This window comes from Sciurus vulgaris, assembly GCF_902686455.1.
Source record: "Sciurus vulgaris genome assembly, chromosome: X".
Lineage (NCBI taxonomy): Eukaryota > Metazoa > Chordata > Mammalia > Rodentia > Sciuridae > Sciurus > Sciurus vulgaris.
The window spans coordinates 134,721,846-134,742,858 of record NC_136471.1 but is presented as its reverse complement, the minus strand read 5'-3'; positions in this window follow the sequence as shown (position 1 = coordinate 134,742,858).

Here is a 21,013-nt window from a genome sequence, read left to right as displayed (position 1 = left end):
GGTCCTGGGGATTGGACCCAGGGGTGCTTTACCATGAGCCCAAGCGCCACCCTGCTTTGTAAGACAGGGTCTTGCTACTGTGGAGGCCAGCCTCCAACTTGGGATCCTCATGCCTCAGCCTCCTGTGTGGCATGATTCTAATGCACCGATGGACATTTTTTGTTTTTTAAAGGCCACCAACAGGGTGTGTGAGCCCCACACTCACGATCTGTTAGGCAGGAAGTGGGCAGTGCCCGGCGCTTCCGGGGGACACCGAGGGATGGTCACTCAGAAGGCAGGGAATGACAGGGTGGCCTTCGTGACTGGCCTCCCATCAGTTCTGAATCAGATTCCACAGGCTGGTGGCTCCCGTTCTTGCTGCCGGGTCCTCAGATCCGTCGGGAGCTGGGTTTGCTCTCGGATTCTGTGCTCTCTTTCCCAGGAGTCGATGGCATCAGAGGAATGAGGTGGCTTCCGCCAGGCGGTCTCTCCCGACCCTGTTCCCTGATGCCATCGTACATAAGGACAGGCGTGCGTGAAGCTGGATCTTTCCTGCAGATAACGGCGCCCCTTTCTCCCACGGACACGGAGCCAGAGCAACGACAGTCTCCCCCGAGATTTGATGGACGTCTGTCTCTTCCACTGCTGGGCTGCAGCGGAAAAAAATAGAAACAAAGGATTTGAGAGTGACCTGTCCGCTCGGCGTTCCTCCTCCCAATTTGAAGCCCTGACACATGAGCGGCGGGTGGGAGGCTGACCCTCCTGGAACTTAAGAAGGCAGAGGAGGAAGGCCAGGCCGTAGGAGAGACAGCCGAGCCACCAGGAAGGGCCGCCTGTGGTCACGCGCGATTAGGATTTCCCAGAGGACTTCACTGCGGACTTTCCGGTGGAGGACAGACAGCAGCCACCCAGAAATCAGTGCAGCAAAGCCACCCGTGCTTCATCTGGCCCCAGGAGACCCAGCGCGCCATGTTCCCTGTCTGTGGAAAGCGTGCGGGTTTCTTTCTCTCAACCTTCAAGAGTTCCTCAAGGGACTCTTCGCTCCATGAGGCTACGTGGAGGCCGAGGGACGTGGCCCAGAAGAAGGACGGGAACAGCAAGCGCTTTCTCAAGATCTCCAGGAGAAGATGGGAAAGCAACCAACTAACACAGAGGAGCTCAATGGGACGCATGCGAGTGTGGACTCACAGGAGATGCTGGCAGGGTCGCGGCCCACACGAGAGATTTTCTGATGCACCTGGATGTACGAGGTGATCTAGGGCTGAGGTGTTTCCCAGAGCCCATGTGAGACCAGGCAGGAATGTTCGGAGGTGAAATGACTGGGTCATGAGACCTGGAACCTAGACAGTGGATTAATCCACTTGAAGGGACTCACTGGGTGGTGACTGTGGGCAGGTGGGTGTGGCTGGAGGAGCTGGGTCACTGGGGACATCCCTTGGGGACCATATCCTGTCCCTGGCTCCTTGGGGAGTATATCCTGTCCCTGGCTCCTCGGGGACCATATCCTGTCCCTGGCTCCTTGGGGACTATATCCTGTCCCTGGCTCCTTGGGGACTTTATCCTGTCCCTGGCTCCTTGGGGACTATATCCTGTCCCTGGCTCCATGGGGACTATATCCTGTCCCTGGCTCCTTGGGGACTATATCCTGTCCCTGGCTCCATGGGGACTATATCCTGTCCCTGGCTCCTTGGGGACTATATCCTGTCCCTGGCTCCATGGGGACTATATCCTGTCCCTGGCTCCATGGGGCCTATATCCTGTCCCTGGCTCCTTGGGGCCTATATCCTGTCCCTGGCTCCATGGGGACTATATCCTGTCCCTGGCTCCATGGGGACTATATCCTGTCCCTGGCTCCATGGGGACTATATCCTGTCCCTGGCTCCATGGGGCCTATATCCTGTCCCTGGCTCCATGGGGACTATATCCTGTCCCTGGCTCCATGGGGCCTATATCCTGTCCCTGGCTCCATGGGGACTATATCCTGTCCCTGGCTCCATGGGGACTATATCCTGTCCCTGGCTCCTTGGGGACTATATCCTGTCCCTGGCTCCTTGGGGACTGTATCCTGTCCCTGGCTCCATGGGGACTATATCCTGTCCCTGGCTCCATGGGGACTATATCCTGTCCCTGGCTCCATGGGGACTATGTCCTGTCCCTGGCTCCTTGGGGACTGTATCCTGTCCCTGGCTCCATGGGGTTTATATCTGGTCCCTGGTGAGCAGAGCTCTCTCTGCTTCCTGGTGCCACGTCCTGAGCTGCTCTCCTCCTCTAGGCCCTTCCGCCATTTTGTTCTGCCTCACCTTGGGCCAGAGCCATGGAATCGGCCCACCATGGACTGAACCTCTGAAACCATGAGCCCCAGATAAACTTTTCCTCCTCTAAGTTTAGAGGTGAAATTATTTGAGTTTTGAGAGGTTAACGTGACCAGCGGATGAATCACCTTTGCGAGGTGGACCGGCCGTCCTGGGTCCTGGTGGGCCCGCCCGCTCCTCCTGAGCATCCCCAGGCTGGAGGTGGGCCTGTCAATCATGGTGGGCTGGTCTCTGCTCGTTCCTGCCGCCTGCTCGCTCTCCACAGCTTCCTGCCGTGTCTGGCCGCTCAGGTGGCTGCACCAGAAACCCGAAAGCTCAACCTGGAGGGCAGAGCTCTGTCTGCAGTGGGTTTTCCTCAAACCCAGAGCGTCATTAAGCCAGCCCGCCTGCCAAGCTCCTCCTGAAATGTCTGCAGATCTTGTTTTAATCAGATTAAGAAACAAAGCAGATGAAGATGAGGAAGACTCTAGTAATTAGCTGTACGTTGTGGATCTCAGCCTTAATCCCCGGAGGCACCAGACCCCAGGGATGCTCCCCATGAACCTCGTCCACCTACAGAGAATGTTCCGGTACCAGCACTGCAGACCAGACAGCAGCTCCATCCTCCCAGATCTTGCCCGAGCCGTGATCCCCATCCTGGGACTCTTCACTCACAAGGCTCGGCTCTGGAAGCTGCAAGGAGGATGTTTTTGCCAGTATGTGTGTCTTTATTTTCTGACGTAAATAGAAATGCAAACTATAAGGAGTGTGTTCGGACGGTCTCTGAATCCCCCGGGATCCCCTGGGATCAATCTACGGACCAGGGGAGAAAGTGCAGCGGGCGTCAGTCCCTTGCTGAGCCTCGTCAGTCTCGATAGCAAACTATCGAGGACACGTCCCACCCGCCCCCAAATTTCACTGTATCTCCAGGTGACACTGCGCAGGCAAAATCTGACCCCGTCCAGCAGCCCTGGGTCTTGGCCAGGTTTCTATCATTTGCTGACCAGGGGAAACTGCAGGAGGGAATCGGTTTGTGTGCGCACGCTTGTATGGTTGCTAAATGTCACTCTGTCGTCTGACTTTATACAACATAATTGAGCACTTAGACATATTTAGAAGACACATGGACAAGGAATAAAGGAAAAGACTCAGGCATACCATTTTTCTGTTGGGGTTTTTGTGGACGAAATATCCAAAAAACAGACACCGTTCTATTTTGGGGTTTGATTTGGTGTGGTCGTGTTTGGTATTGGAGATGGAAGCCGGGAAGTTTTGATTACTAATTATATCTTCAGTCATTTTTATGTCTTTATTCATTCTTACTTTGACAGAGTCTCGCTAAGTTGCCGAGGCTGGCCTCCACCTTATGATCCTCTTGCCTTAGCCTCCCAAGTCACGGGGACTACAAGCATGGATCACAGGCACTGTTTTTAAAAAAGGATATTTGAGAAGCTGACAAACATATTTGAACACATTTTTTTTCCCCAATTTTGTTCACATGATCATTTTCAGAGAAGTTAATTTAAAAGGACTACCTAATTGGAGTGAGATGAAATCTTAGAGTTGTTTTAAATTGAGTTTCTCTAATTGCTGGAGATGTTGAGCACTTTTTCATCTATTGATTAATCACCTGCATGTCTTCATCTCTCAAGTGTCTGTCCAGTTCCTCGGCCTGTTTCTTGATTGGGTTCTTTGTATTTTTGGCGTAAAGTTTTGTATGTTCTTTTATAAATTTTGGAGATTCGCGCTCTAGCTGAAGTGCGTGTGGAAAAGATCCTTCTCCCACTCTGTAATAAAAAAAAAAAAAAAGGACTGTCTAACCCGAATGGCTAAAATTGAAGAAGGCTTGACATGTAGAGCAAGCCGAAATCTCAGCTAGGGCTGCTCGCAGAAGGAATTGGTCCAGCCACGGTGGAAATCTCAGTTTTAAGCAGGAAGCAATGTGGAGTTATTCTTTTAGTGGTTTCTTTTATTTCTATCCCTGATTTATCTGGAATATTTTTAATATTGTACATACTTATGAAATGCCCAAGTATTTATCGTGTGCATTGAACTCTTTGAGAGAAACAGGGTTAGATGTTTCAGTATGAAAGAGACAGGGTCGTGCTAAGTTGCTGAGGGTCTCACAGAGGCTGGCCTTCAACTGGCTCGATTTGGTTCGGTTGGCTTGGTACTGGAGATTGAACCCTGGGTGTATTTGACCATCAACTACATCCCCAGTCATGTTTATTTATTTATTCATTTAATTTTGAGGGGGTCTCACTGAGTTGCCGAGGCTGGCCTCCGACTTACGATCCTCCTGCCTCAGCCTCCCGAGTCACTGGGACTGCAAGTGGGCATCCCTGCACCTGGCCTGCAGCTTAATTAGAAAAGATTCATAAAACAAATTTAGTTGGTGCCCAAGATCTTTGGCCAGCTCCTGAGTGCCCCCTCCAGGTAGTGTGCGTTGAATACATAAACGTGCCGGTTACTAGTGTGAATGCACTCGACGGCCACGTACAACTAATTACAACAAATTAAAAATCAATAAAAAAATAACATAGATGCAAAGAGCGACCCCTCGGTTGCTTCCATGCTTCTTTCCGTCTCTGCAGTAGCTTTGGCTTCTCCTTCTCGGCTCCCCTTCTGAGTGATTTTCTGATTTTCTTTTCGTCAGAGCGTCGGCAGACGGCTCCGGATCCCGCGGGCCGGTGAAGACGCCCTTCATTTCCCTCTCACCTGGTGACCTTCTGCCGGGGAGGTCTCGAAAAGGCCGCCGTTTCTAAAAATTTTCTGAACACCGCAAAGTGCATGTCTGAGCCAGAGCGTCACAAATACAGAAAAAAGAGTCTTCCCAGACAAAGGTGAGGAAACAGGAATCGATGCATTTGTCTAAAGAGAAAGATTTTGTACAAAAAAAAAAAAAATTAAATTTGGGACGGTTCATTTTACTTTTCTCAAGTTGTAACAGACAAAGAGTCGGATTTCAGGCGTAATGATATTTCACATCTTAATTGGGGTGTAAGGAACTCAAAGCATATTTCATTTATTAGGTTCTGTTTTCATTTTTTTTTTTTGCTTTAACTCTGATTTTTAATTTTTATTTCATTTTTTCCTGGTGCATGAGAGCCATTTCGGTGGGATTCACAATGACCTCTTCCAACATGCGCAGAACCTGATTTGGTCAAAGGCATTGTTTGAAAAGAAAAAGTCTCAAAATGGAGCTGGTGATGTCTGCCTCCCGGAGATAAAGAGGACCCCATCCAGCCCGCCACCTCCTCACGGGAACCGCAAAGAGAGCGCTCAAGCAAATATCACGTTTATTTTTGCACGACTCTGAGCTTCGCCTCAGAACTGGGTTGGGATTTAATCTTCCATATCTAAACCCCATCACCGCCTGCCGTTCACACTCATTTGCTCTGCGTTCAGACGTCGTGGGTAAGAGGATCCCGCTCACCATAATCCGGAGCACACGAGAATAGGTCGAGCTTATGTGGAAAAACCCCATCCCGCGGATTCCACCTGAATTCGTATCTTGGCCTCACAGGAGAGAGCGTTCTATATGGTGCGGTCCCTGTCCGCACGGATTTTTTTTTTTTTAATTTCTTTTACTGAAAGAGCAAATAAGATCTCCATTTAACTTGGAAATGACATTGTCTACGTTTTCAATAAAAGAACTGACAAAAAACCAAGATGCAAGCTGGTTAAACCTAATGGCACTTGTTCCAGGACATCAGATTCGTAAGATCTTCTTCGCGCTTTTGGCAAAGAAAATAGTGAGACTTCCCACTTTGAAGGTTTTCACCACCTCGAGAGCCGGAACGGAGAGCTCAGGTGGGGACGCCCTTGACCGTTCCATTTATTTTCCTTTGAATATTAATGACCTATGGCAAATTCACCTGCCGCAGGGGATAGCCTAGAGTAAGCCATTACAAATTGTCGTTTCATTGGATTTTGGTTACTTTGTGAATTAGCATCTGCATGTCAGAGAGAACATTTGACCTTTAGTTTTTTGGGTTTGCCTTATAGCAATTAGAGAAATGCAAATCAAAATGGCTCTAAGATTCCATCTCACCCAGTCAGATTGGCCATGATCAAGAAGACCAGCAACCGTAAGTGTGGGCGAGGACGTGGGGAAAAAGGTCCACTCACACGTGGCTGGTGGGACTGCAAAAGGGTGCAGCCACTCTGGAAAGCAGTGTGGAGATGCTTCCGGAAACTGGGAATGGACCCACCATCTGACCCAGCTATCCCACTCCTCAGTTTATACCCAAAGGACTTAAAATCAGCACCCTACAGTGACACAGCCACATCACCTTCTAATGGTTTTATTGTTTACCTTAATATCACTTCCATTCATTTAGAGACTTTTTTCCCTATAAAATTCAGTTAATAGCATTGCCCTTTCAGCCCTATTGAAAAATTTGTTTTTTCCCTTGGGGGAAAGAAAATGGGTGGAATTGGAATCAGTCATTGTATTAGCCAGTTTTCCGTGACTGTAACAAACACCCGAGACAGTCGACTTATAAAGAGGAAAGGTTTGTTTGGGCTCATAGTCTTGGAGGTTCCACTCCACGATGGACAGACCCTGTTGCTTTTTGGACCCACAGTGAGACAGCGAATCATGGCAGAGAACATGGGGCAAAGCAAAGCTGTCCACCTCGTGGCTGTGAGCCAAAGAGAGAGAGAGGAACGGACTGGGGTCCCTTAGGTGTGACCCACATGACCCATGAGTCTTCCTGGGTCTCACTTAAAGGTTCCAGTGCCTCCCAATAGGGCCACTCGGGACCAAGCCTTTCCCACCTGATTCTTTGGGGACCTTTCAACACCCAGACTGTGACATTCTTTGGAGACATTTGGAGAATCGAGACGTATTGAAGAGTCTTCCTCTAACACCCCTAGACGTTTGCTTCCTGTTTCTATCTTCTCCCTCTCAAATCAAGTTTCTTGATGGACAGCGTCTCCTTTCTGAATAGGCAGGAAATATTCTCACTCTTTTCTTCTATTTGAGCATTTTTGATAGACTTTGGTTTATCGATTTGTAGCAAAAATGGACAAAGAAGGGATCGTAGCCCTTTCCCTCTGATCAACGTGATCATCAGGTGTGTTGGTTTATATTTAATTTTTCTTAATTAGAAATTCTGTAATGGGTACAAAGGCTTCTGTACTTGGTATAAAAGTTTCTCTAACAGTTTAAATTAACATGCACTTATTTTTTCCTTGCTACTCTGTCTTCGATATCAACTTCATCCTGCCTGGAAACCCTTCGGCGTTTGCTATAAAGTAGCGAGTGATCTTTTCTCTCTTTCTCTCCTGCTCTGATTGGAAAGCCCTCCACTATATTTTAAATCTACATTCATGCATTCACACTACGATCCTTGGCGTTCGTGTCTGGGTGTGTGATTTTCTTAACCAAAGCTTATTTTTGTTGGCGTTACAGCGATATCGGGATTCTCGTGCTGGATTCTCCACACTTGCAGTGGTTCATGAACATCATGCACATTAACTTTGATTGGCACCTTCTTTTTAGAAGGTGCTGGACTTGAACCTCGGGGTCCTTAGTCACTGGACCACATCCCCAGTCACTCTTACATTTTATTTTTTTTAAATTTACAGACGGGTCTCCCTAGGTTGCTCAGCGCCTTACGAAATTGCTGAGCCTCATCTCTGACTAGTGATCTTCCTGCCTCAGCCTCCTGAGCAGCTGGGATCAGAGCTGTGCAGCACTGTGACCCACGAGAGTTAGGCTCTGTCAGCATCAGATTGATATTAGTGCTACCACCTTAGGTTCTTGCCAACTGGTGATGCTTGGAGGGAAGGAGGTAGTTGAATCTATTAGCAGTTTTTTTTTCTCTTTCCTGGAATAGCATTCTCCTGATTAGGAGAGAACAGTCCCAGGTCCTATGGTTTTCTATTCTTTCTATTCTATTCTATTCTATTCTATTCTATTCTATTCTATTCTATTCTATTCTATTCTATTCTTTCTATTCTATTCTATCCTATAGAACTTTATTCTATTCTGTTCTTTTATTCTATTCTATTCTATTCTGTTCGTTCTATTCTATTCTATTCTATCCTATCATACTTTATTCTATTCTGTTCTTTCTATTCTATTCTATTCTTTCTATTCTATTCTATCCTATCGAACTTTATTCTATTCTGTTCTTTCTATTCTATTCTTTCTATTCTATTCTATCCTATCAAACTTTATTCTATTCTGTTCTTTCCATTCTATTCTATTCTTTCTATTCTATTCTATCCTATTGAACTTTATTCTATTCTGTTCTTTCTATTCTATTCTTTTTTGTTCTTTCTATTCTATTCTATTCTGTTTTGTTCTTTCTATTCTTTTCTATTCTTTCTATTCTATTCTGTTTTGTTCTTTCTATTCTATTATTTCTATTCTATTCTGTTTCGTTTTTTCTATCATTTTCTATTCTATTCTATTCTTGCACTCCTAGAGATGGAACTTTATTTTGTAACATAATTTATTCCTTCATTTTTTGGGGGGTAGGTAACTGGGGACTGAACTCAGGGACCCTCGACCACTCAGCCACCTCTCCAGCCCTATTCTGCATTTTATTTAGTGAGTTGCTTAGGACCTCACTTTAGCTGAGGCTGGTTTTGAACTCCAGATCCTCCTGCCTCAGCCTTTCGAGCCACTGGGACGACAGGTACCTGGCTCATTCCATCTTATAATACCTCGGTCTCCTCTCTTGACTCCCATTTTGAATGGATGTCTTGGCTTGGCATTTCATCCCTAAACACGTTATTATTTTTAAGAGGGAGAGAGTGCTCTGCTGGCCCTTGCTGGTCTGATAGCATCTGGCATTGGAGCAGCTCATGAAACACCCGCTGGCTGTGTGCAAATGCTTGCCTCAGGTATTCCGACACATTTCTCCTTAGCTGGCTTCTGTGCATGCGGGAAATCACGCACTCTTCGTGGAGGGACAAGCTGCTGTCGGTCATGTTATGTGACTTCAGCAAGTCCTTGGGACGTGGAGCTGCCGCAGGTATTGCCTAAGTTTAGCAAAGCCTGCTTTTACCTTTCTGTGGTTCTCCAGCTGCAGGGCTGGAGTCTGTCCTCTGACCTCCCTGGAATTCTGCACCTGCTGACCTCCCTCTTCTTCTCTTGGTTCACTCTCCCCCTGGCTCTTCGACCTCCTCACGTCAGCTTGGTCTTTCCACGGCTCAGCCGGGATCTCAGGTGGCTCCTCCCTGGCTGCCTTTGTTGATGTTTGCATTTACTTTCTCTCAGTTGGTGAAGTGAGGAGAATCGGCGAGATCCCCTCATCTGGTATTGGGTACATCAGTCAAAGTGAACTGGCTTCACCCACGAGCATCGCATGTTGGTCTGTCTCTTACATTTGCCTGTTTATGCTGTAAATAACTGTATAGACGAGATGTTGTTTTCATTACCTTTTGTGTTACTGTGACCGAAGGACCTGACAAGATCCACTTAGAGGAGGAAAAGTTTAGTTTGGGGCTCATGGTCTCAGAGGTTCAGTCCATGGTGGGCTGACTCCATGGCTCTGGCCCAAGGTGAGGCAGAACAAAATGGCGGAAGGGCCCGGAGGAGGAGAGCAGCTCAGGACATGGCACCAGGAAGCAGAGAGAGCTCTGCTCACCAGGGACCAGATATAAACCCCAAGGAGCCAGGGACAGGATATAGTCCCCATGGAGCCAGGGCCAGGATATAGTCCCCAAGGAACCAGGGCCAGGATATAGTCCCCAAGGAGCCAGGGACAGGATACAGTCCCCATGGAGCCAGGGACAGGATATAGTCCCCAAGGAGCCAGGGACAGGATATAGTCCCAAGGGATGTCCCCAGTGACCCAGCTCTTCCAGCCACACCCACCTGCCTACAGTAACCACCCAGTTAACCCATTCAAGTGGATTAATCCACTGACGAGGATTAACCCAATCATTTCACCTCTGAAAATTCTTGCATTGTCTCACGTGTGAGTTTTGGGGACAACTCCTATTTAACCATAATGGATATGATGGTCCTCTAACCACTGCAGCTATACTGAATATCCCCTGTATTTCTGTATTGTTCCCTTCAATCAACTTCTAGTTTTAGAGTTAAAAAGAATGAACAGGAAAAATATAAAGGTTGATTTAGTTATCAGATGACATCAGTTGGATGTGTGTGGTGAACTGGGTCCTTCCAGGGAGCTAACCCTGACCCTTTTCCATGTCCTGAATTCTTTCTCTTTTTGTATATTTATTCATAATGAACAAGGGTCATCTATTTTATTAGTTTTTCCCTCCCTCACACGGTTCAAGGAATCTGGTTCACATCAAGCTAAACTAAGTCCTTTTGGATGTGACATATAATCTTCTCTCACAATTCAAAGGATGGGTTAGAGAGTTTAGTGAACCGATAACTGGGGTCAAAAGTAGCTAGGATGCAAAATGGTGCATCCCAATTTATTTCCTTAGAACTAATATCTTGAGGACAAAGAAGTGAAAGAAACGCTGAAATAATCCCAATGTTTGCATTCCCCAAATTGAAGGTTGTAGTCCTAACTCCTGATGGGTTTGCATTAGGAGGTGGTGTCTTTGGGAGGTGATCTGTTCATGCAGATGGCGCTCCATAAATGGGTTTTGCACCCTTTCGAAGAGTCTCAGAATGTTGCTCAATCTGGACACCATGTGAGAACAGACAAGGTAGTTGTCTGTCAGCTGGGAAAGAGAGCTCTCCTCAAGTCATGCACCCTGACCTTCAACTTCCAGTCTCCAGAAACGGGAGCGATGAATATTTGTCATTTAAGCTGTCCATTGGCTGTCAGTTTGTTATAGCAGCTGAAGCAGACTCATACGCCCATCAATGTCTGGCAGGTCTTTCCAGGTGATCCTATTGATCATTAGGATATCAATAGCTTTGGTGTCTCTTGGTGGAAAAGGCCATTTTCAATTGTCCAGAGCCTTTGTACGATGGTGTGCATTGCCTGTGTGTGAGTGTGTGCCTTTAAATACCTAATATTGTGAGAGATCATTGATATCCATGGAATGCTCAATGAAGGGCCTCTATGCTCTCTAGTCCCTCAAATCTCACAAAAGCAGTAAGATCTATTTAAATATACATTGCAACAGCTCTTTTTCTCCATTCAGTTCATATTGCATGATATTTCAAATGGCTTAGGCATGGTGATAAGGAACAATTCCATGCCGAATGCCCCACATGTCCGATGGAAGACAACTGGTTCAATGAGAGAAAGATCTTCCGTTCCTTCTGTGAGGGTGCCATTTTCTTGCACCTGAACATGAACAGAAAACCCAACGGCGTCTGAGATGGTTGTTAATAGTTTGATTTTTCAAAAGGAAAACTTTAAAGAGAACAATAAGGTGGAAGTCTTTAGCTCTTCCAGGTGTTATTCATTCATATATGTATTTTTTTTAACCTTAAGGCAATTTCCTCAGCGATTTCATTTCCAGCACATCGTTAAGGAAATGATCTTTTTGCAGCCTGGATTCCATTATGCACTCAACGGTAGTAACAAGTGTTAGCAGGTGCATCCAAACAATAGCCCTACTGAGCAGAAATTATTCAACAAAAATACTACAGGAAGAGCCAAGTGTTAAGAAAACTCGTATTATATCCTAATAGAGTTAGAGTTTGATGCTTTACAAGTGGATTCAGGAAGTTCTTTGACATCTTACTGCCATGGTTCATGCTTCAGTGTAACCACATCCCCCCTGGTATGGTGCAAAACTCAACTGGAACAGAGTTCTCCAAATTTAGCACAGACCGCAGTGGCCTGCTGCTTCTCTCTTACAGAGAGATTAGTGTCCGTCAAATGCAGAACCTTAGATTGTTCACCCATGACAAGGTCGAAAGAACTGCCCATGCTGCTAATTTTGAGATGATCATTTCAGAACAACCAGAGTGCACTGATCCTGAAGACTTCTCCTAGATGTAGGATGTTCTCCTCATGGGTTCAATACTTTCCTATCTAGTTTTCCAGTCTTGATGAGAAAGGAGATGGAAAATATCCAGAGACCTACAGAATTAGGTATCTTCAGGAGCCCTGTGGTTCCAGAGCTCATGAACTGGTCATTGCTACCCCTGTGAAGAACCCAGCAATTCCATCGCTGCCTCGGCAATGTGACATCCTGCCTTGCAGAAGACACACACTACTCTGCTTGGAGGTAAGTCTTCTCTGTCCTGATAACACTTTGGCATCAGGCTTTCAAGGTGACTTGTCATTGAATTGCAGAGTGCGTAAGTCAGGTTCTCGAGAGGAACAGCATCCATAGGAAGTGCAATGATGAAAGGGGATTTATTGGGTGGGTTCACATGACCAGAAGCTGGAGAGTCCACATGGCTGTCCGCAGCTGGAGAGCTGGAGGAAGCAGCAGCTGCGCAGTCCAAGAGGCAGAAACCCCAGAACAAGAGGGATCAGCAGTGCTACCTAGTCCCAGACCAAGGCTTCTGGAAACTCCCTGAAGAATCCCTGGCAGAGTCCACTTTGGAAGAGTGAAGAGGATGGAAGATGCCATCAAGATGGAAGCAGCCATCAAGAACCGTTCAGGAAGAGCTGAGCTGCATCTGCATCTGCTTCCTGTTCTTCCAGCTTCTATTCCATCCTATTGGGCGGTGCTGCCCAGGCTGAGGGAGGGGCTCCACTTCAATTGGCTCTCCCATGTGCCAATCATTCCTAGACCCGCCCTCATGGACACACCCAGAGCCTCTTAATCATCTACATCTCTTAATCCAATCAAGTCGACAATTCACATTCACCATTAATTTTATGTATATATGTGTGAATATATATGAACAGAGAGATTCATATACAAAGACTATATAGAGAAAATATGACCATATTTTCTTCAAAATCCATTGTTTCCATAATCAAGGTAGGAAACAGATTCCTTTTCTTTGCTTTCTAGGTTGGAGAAAAAACTAGAATGGAGAAGGATTTCACAAAGACTTCGAAGTCTTAGATTCTGGTCTTGGTGGTGATACTGATCACCCACAGACATTCAGGGTAAATCACCTAGTTGCCTGGATTTTAGTTCCCTCTACAGCAAAGTGGGGCTCAGGATGCTTTCCTTGTCTTCCTAAGAATTTTTTTTTTTTTAATAAGAATCGAGACATAATTCAGCAACCCTTAGTAGATTCTAAAATGTCACAGAATCCCAAATCTGGGTTTTGTGGCCTCCTGGAGACTCCATCTGCCTACCGCAGTGATATGCCAACCAGGTCAATCCCCTGGAGACTCTCTGTATCTATAAAGCGTTCACTCTGCACCGCTCAATCTCACCAGCCTCAGAAACAGATTCTGCTTAGCCTTCATTTCAAGCCCAGAGAACTGGGGCCTCTTGCAAACCTTGTGTTAGAAATGCATGCTCATAAAAACCCACGAAGAAAGAAATACGTAATTCAAAGGGTCTGGGGGTACAGCTCAGTGGCAGAGTCCTTTCCTAGCAGGTACATGGCCCTGGGTTCCATCTCCAGCATTGTAAAATAATGCAAACACAAATTTATTATCTGTACTTGGAATTGTCCCTGCGTTTGGAATTCATCCTGATTTTTTTAAAAAACAGGATATTCCATGGTGTTTGATATCAGTTTGGACCAAACTCCAAATGTGCTCAGTTTCCAAAGCACTCATGTGTCCAGAATCAGTGATTTTGAAGGTTTGTGATTCATTTGAGATACGTGGGAGCTACATCCGTGAACTCGGATCAAGGAGAGATTCGGGAAGCATCTCACAGTTTGCTCCTCCAAGAGAGCAGCTTCGTGACCCCCGATTCGTCTAAGGGGCTCAGTAAGTCTTTGCCATTTCTTGGTAAAATATGCCATTCCCTGACCGTGTCTGTCATGATTAGTCCTTCGGCACAGGTGTGGCACAGGGCACCTGTGATCTGTATTTGGGGAAAAAGACCCAAAGGTAGGGGAGGATGCCAAATTTCCCTTCCATGCTCTGCGAAGGCTCAGTATTGATCAGATTGATGGCAGCTTCAAAGGTCTGGTTTTCTAAACAGAAACGGGACTTGTCTGCTTCCCCTTCCCAGGCCCAACGAGACACCCCTACCTTCCAACCTGTGGCGTTGCTTCGGTTATTTTAAGTTATTTGCAGGTCATCCTTTTGAACCGGAGAAGAGAGTGATAACTAACTGCAGAGCGCAAGACAGTAATGACACAGCGGTCAGTTTGTGCACCTGGGCAGTCTGAGCTGCTGGGCGTAAGGTCTCCTCCCCTGTGAAGATGACCAACAAGCTCCCGCTTCTCCATTCGACTCTGCAGAAGGAGAGAAGTTACAGCTCATGGCCAAGAATAGCGCAGGGCCGTGGCCGGGTTCAGCAGCTGATGGGGCGTGGACGTGGCTGGGTCCAGGAGTTGATGGGGCGTGGACGTGGCTGGGTCCAGCAGCTGATGGGGCGTGGACTTGGCTGGGTCCAGGAGTTGATGGGGTGTGGAGAGGGTGCATGTGCCTTTAGGAGAGAAGCTCTTGGAGGCAGGAACATGGACATGCGGATGTCTGCATGCAGCACTGCAGCCTGGAAAGATCAGAGGACCGTTTCCAGCCTGGGGACACCCTTCCCACCCCCGGAGTTTACACTGGGAGGCAGCAGGAAGGCGTGAAGAGGCTCGCAGTGAACACCTGCGATTCCCATAGACAGTCTGCGTGTGAAGCCAAGGAGGAGACTTTCTACTAATGGGGCACATGGTGGACTTTTACCCACCAGTCAGCGGGGACGGCATCCAAGGGCCAGGCTGGCTTGGCTGGGAGGACTTATTGATAGGGTGGCCTCACATCATAGAGAGAGAAATAATGAATCAGAGCTGGGGAGAGAAGGGGATAAATTCATCAAAAGTAACATGGAATAAAGGAAGAGCGGGTCAAAGAAGGATTTTTAAATTTTTTTTTTTGTCGCCAGATCCTATTTATGTAAATGACTGGACTACGAGAGCCTTAACCTGGACAGTGGATTAATCCACTAGAATGGACTCACTAGGTGGTGACTGTGGGCAGGTGGGGTGTGGCAGGAAGAGCTGGGTCACTGGTCACCTGCCTTTGGGGTTCATATCTGGTCCCTGGTGAGCAGAGCTCTCTCTGCTCCTTGGTGCCATGTCCTGAGCTGCTCTCCTCCTCCATGCCCTTCCGCCATTTTGTTCTGCCTCACCTTGGGCCAGAGTCATGGAGTCGGCCCACCATGGACTGATGGGGCACATGGTGGACTTTTACCCACCAGTCAGTGGGGACGGCATCCAAGGGCCAGGCTGGCTTGGCTGGGAGGACTTATTGATAGGGTGGCCTCACATCATAGAGAGAGAAATAATGAATCAGAGCTGGGGAGACAACGGGATAAATTCATCAAACATAACATGGAATAAAGGAAGAGCGGGTCAAAGAAGAAGGATTTTTTAAAATTTTTTTTTCAGCCAGATCCTATTTATACAAATATGGAAAACTGGAAAAATGGAATTGATTTACATAGAAATATCTATCCACAGATAGGAGAACGTACTTAAAACATTGACTCAACCTGAATATGCTTGTGAGGAAACCATCATACCAAGGAGAAAAGACCCAGCAAGCTAACATCAAGAAGAGTCGCCGCCTTCCAGCTGGAAGTGACTATTTCAATGGCAGAGTGCCTGTTTATAAAGTCTTCCCCACGTATCTGTAGGATCCACATCCACAGAGTTAAGCAAACTCCCATTATTTGAACAGGGAGTCGGTCCTGAACATGCACAGACATTTTTCTTGTGATTATTTTCCAAACAACAACTTTACGGCATATTAAATATCATAAGTCAGCTAGAGTGTTCTGGTTTAGCAGTGATGTGTCCCCCCAAAACTTACTTGTGAGACCATACAAGAAGAGTCAGAGGAGAAATGACTGGACTACAAGAGCCTTAACCTGGACAGTGGATTAATCCACTTGAATGGACTAACTGGGTGGTGACTGTGGGCAGGTGGGGTGTGGCTGGAGGAGCTGGGTCATTTGGTACATGCCTTAGGGACTATATCCTGTCCCTGGCTCCTTGGGGACTATATCCTGTCCCTGGCTCCATGGGCTTCATATCTGGTCCCTGGTGAGCAGAGCTCTCTCTGCTTCCTGCTGCCACATCCTGAGCTGCTCTCCTCCTCCAGGCCCTTCCACCATGATGTTCTGCCTCACCTTGGGCCAGAGCCATGGAGTCGGCCACCATGGACAGAGCCACTGAAACCATCAGCCCCAATAAACCAGGTGGTAACTCAAGGCAGGTGGGATGTAGCTGGAGGAGGTGGTCAGTGGGGACATCCCTCGGGGACTATATCCTGTCCCTGGCTCCTTGGGGACTATATCCTGTCCCTGGTGAGCAGAGCTCTCTCTGCTTCCTGGCACCACGTCCTGAGCTGCTTTCCTCCTCCAGGCCCTTCCACCATGTTGTTCTGCCTCCCCTTGGGCCAGAGCCATGGAGTCGCCCACCATGGACTGAGCCTCTGAAACCATGAGCCCTAAATAAAGTTTTCCTCCTCGAAAATGGTCCTTGTTAGATCTTTTGGTCACAGCAATGAAAAATCTGCTTACATGCGGGTATGGACGGGTGTTCTGCTTACATTGTATGGGAGGGTGCTCATGGCTTCTGTGTAAAGAGTACACCATTCTATACAGGCTGGATGAGTCCATGTGGGTTTGGGTATCCAATCCCCAGCAGGTGCCAAGGAGAGCTACATTCAGAACTTGATATCAGTGGGGCAGAAAGAGAAATCACGGCAACCGAAATTATCATCAGGTCTGGTGGAATTAATGAGTTCAAGAATTGAGGATCTGTCAAATGCACTTTCTTTTCCTTTTCATCATCTGCACCTGTTCGACCCATGTGGAAGTTCCACCTGGTACCTTCCAGGTCATCCTTAAATGCTAGGCAACACCTTCGATGGTTTCACCCATAGGTACACTCCCTTCTTCTGTTCTGACTCTTCCTCCTCCTCTTCACTCACCAAAAAACAACCCTCTCTCACTTCTTTGAACACAATAGCTGGGTCTGTTACCTTGCCGCTAGACTTCGTCTCTGCTGATTTCACTGTAGGATGAGAAAGTGACCAAGAACAGTGGCCATCCTTCTGAGCCTCAGCATTCTCCAAGAACCAACCAAAGGGAGGCTGTTTGTGAGGGTAATGTTTGTGTAACCACGGACATTAAAAGTACATCAACATTCCTAGCAATTAGAGAAATGCAGAGGAAGACTACTCTCAGAGTCTGCCTCACCCCAATCAGAAGGGCATGATCAAGAACACCAGCAACAATAAGTGTTGGCGAGGACGTGGGGAAAAGGTCCACTCACACATGGCTGGTGGGACTGAAAAATGGTGCAGCCACTCTGGAAAGCAGTCTGGAGATTCCTCAGAAAACTTGGAATGGACCCACTATGTGACCCAGCTGTCCCACTCCTCGGTTTATATGCAAAGGACTTAAAGATCAGCACACTACAGTGACACAGCCACATCCATGTTTATAGCAGCTCAATTCACAATAGCTAAACTATGGAATCAACCTAGGTGCCCTTCTACAGATGAATAGATGGAGAAAATGTGAGATATATATATACACAATGGAATATTACTCAGTCTTAAAGAAGAACGAAATTCTGGAATTTGCTGGTAAATGGATGGAGCTGGAGAATATCACACTAAACCAAATAAGCCAATCCCAAAAAACCAATGGCTGAATGCTTTCTCTGATATGTGGAAGGTAATTCACAATAAGGGGGGGGGGCGGATAGGGAAGAATAGAGGTACTTAGATTAGGTAGAGGGAGGGAAGGAGGGAAGGGTGTGGGGCAGGAAGGACAGTAGAGTGAACAGACGTGCTGACTCATGTGCATGTGTGACTGCATGACCATGTGATCCTGCAACGTGGACAGTCAGAAAAATGAGAGACGACCCTCCATTTATGTCTGATCTGTCAAAATGCAGCCATGCCTTCTGCTGTCAGGTGCAGCTCATTAGAAGAACAAAATAAGTAAATAATTACTAAGCCTGAGGAATGAGGCTTAACTCTCCCTGGAGGATCAAGTGGATAAATGCCTATGTAATCAGAGTCATGGGAAGAGAGGAAAAAGACAGATGAATTTTATAGGAAGGAAGGAAGGAAAGAAGGAAGGAAGGAAGGAAGGGAGGGAGGGAGGGGAGGGAGGGAGGGACAGAGGGAGGGAGGGAGGGAGGGAGGAAGGAAGGAAGGAAGGAAAGAAGGAAGGAAGGAAGGCTAGCTTAGAGCTCCCCAGGGAAAGGTCTTTTTCCAGATCCAAACTCTCTGCAAGCTTCCCTGGGACAGCAAGCAGAGAGAGGGCGAGGCAGGTTTGGAAATCCCCTGGGGTCTTCAGTTGTGCAGCACATTGCAGGATCCTGTGGCCGGTAGCGCTGTCCTGTCCTGACGTATCTGCGACAGGTCTGACCAAGAGAGACAATCTGGGAGGTCTCCCAGGCAGGAGACTGCCGCAGTGCCTCTCCCTCTCTGTGCGTCTTTGTCTTTCTTGTTCTCAGCCACTGGCTGATGGATGGAGGCCCTGGCTTGTCAGCACAGATGAGTTCAGCCTCACTGATGACCAAAGACAGTGCTGTTGAATTTTGTTTGTTGGTTTTGGTGTTTTTTCTTGGTACTAAGGACTGGACCCAGGGCACTTAACCACTGAGCCACATGTCCAGCCCTTTTTATTTACTTCTTTATTAAGAGACAGGGTCTCATGAAGTTACTGAGGCTGGCTTTGAACTTGCAATCCTCCTGCCTCAGCCTCCCAAGTCACTGGGATCACAGGCATGCATCAACAGGCCCAGAAATCCTTTTTTTAAAAAATGTTTATTTGTTCTAATTAGTTGTACATGACAGGAGAATGCTTTTATACCCTCCCAGCAACTTTTTGAGTTTTTATTTTGAGACAGGATTTAGCTACATTGCTCAGGACCTTGCTAAGTTGCAGAGGCTGGCCTCCAACTTATGAGCCGCCAGCCTCAGCCTCCCTAGTCCCTGGCATTACAGGCTGGGCACCCAGCAGAAAATACTCTTAATAAAGCACTTGCATGATACACACTACTCCCAAAGGGTAGAGCAGCCTTTGTGTTGAGCTCACACCATTGTATGATTGGTGAAAATGATTTACGTTCCGATGGAGCTTGACCTGTTCCTCGACAGTTTATAGACTCATTGCACAAAGAGAAAGACCCTTTCCACTTCCTCTCCAACACACGTCAGGCATTAAAATCACAATCGCAAACAATTCACAATGGAAAAAATGAAAGCTCTCTCTCCACTTTCCCCCGACTCTGCAAAAAAAATCTCTTATTTTCTCAGGAAAGCCATTCTGCTTCCATGACGAATGGTTTACTAGCCGGCTGCAGAGGGTGCTTTTCCAACTGCATTGGCCTTTGGCATGGAAAAACATTAATTCTGCACCTGGAGCATCAATAGCTCATCCATTTGCAGGAAGAGCCCCCTCTCTGGGAGAATACGATCGTCTTCTTCCGGTTGGTACAGAACTGGAAGCTCCTCATCTTTGGAATTGCCCATAATTCATGGAAGCCTGATGGAACATGTCGGTCGACAGATGGAATCACAGAGTGTCCTGCTTCAGGGAAACAGGCTGCAGAATAGATAAATTCCGTGTGCAGATTCGACTGTGGCCAGTTGAAGTTCATAGTCGTGCGTGAACCTTATCCGCCATGTTACCTCTGAACTTTGCTGGAACTCGGATGAGCCGATTGATCCTTTCCAGTCTCCTCACCTCTTCGGGTTGCGGGAAGGATACATCTGCCTGTATTTTGATGTTTCTGCTGGAGAGAAACAGAGGACTGAGTTTCCAGCCCCAGAGCAGGAAGTTGACCATCATGCTATATGACCACTATTTGATAAAATGCATCTGTGCATTTCTGTCCGTCTTCCCAGGAGATTCTTTCTACCAAATTCCCATGGGGACCTCAAAGGTTTGCAAAAATAATTCATGTGGAATGGGACTTTCCCCTGGGAAGGTCTACACAGGGCTGTGTGCATACGGGTATCCGTGCACACATTGAATGGCAGGGGATAGGCAACATTTACCTTGAGTTTTGGAGACATGAATAATAATTTTTAAAAAATCTAACTTAATGAGCTGCATTTTATCTCTCACATCTTACTTGAGCTCACAGTCATTGGTTCAGCAAAGTCATCTAATCATGTAGGTGTGTGTTGGTGCAACAGACTCATCTAATCATGTGCGTGTATTTGCATGTCAAAGAAGTGTTTCCTTCCTGGAGGCAGATATCCTGGCTAGGAAAATGCCTAATGCAATCAGCGGGAGTGTTTGGTTCACTGGCGGTTCTCAATGCTAAATTCCGGATTTTATCATCATTTGCCTTTTTAAGAGCTAACGAGTGTGAGACAATGATACTGGCCTTATTTCCATGGAATTGCAATAAGAGAATAGTCTAGATGAATCGACTTTAAAAAAAGTTTATTTCTCATGGTTCTGGAGGCTGGGTAGTCTGAGAGGAGGATTCCAAAATGGTGGGGTTCGGGGGTTTTCTGAGTTGCTTTTATTCATCACTCTGACTAGAAGACCTGACAAGAACAAGGTAGAGGTGGAAAAGTTTATCTGGGGCTCATGGTTTTAGAGGTTCAGTCCGAGGTGGGCTAACTCCATGGCTTGGGGGAGGCAGAACAAAATGGCGGAAGGGCCTGGAGGAGGAGAGCAGCTCAGGACGTGGCACCAGGAAGCAGAGAGAGCTCTGCTCACCAGGGACCAGATATGAACCCCATGGAGCCAGGGACAGGATATAGTCCCCAAGG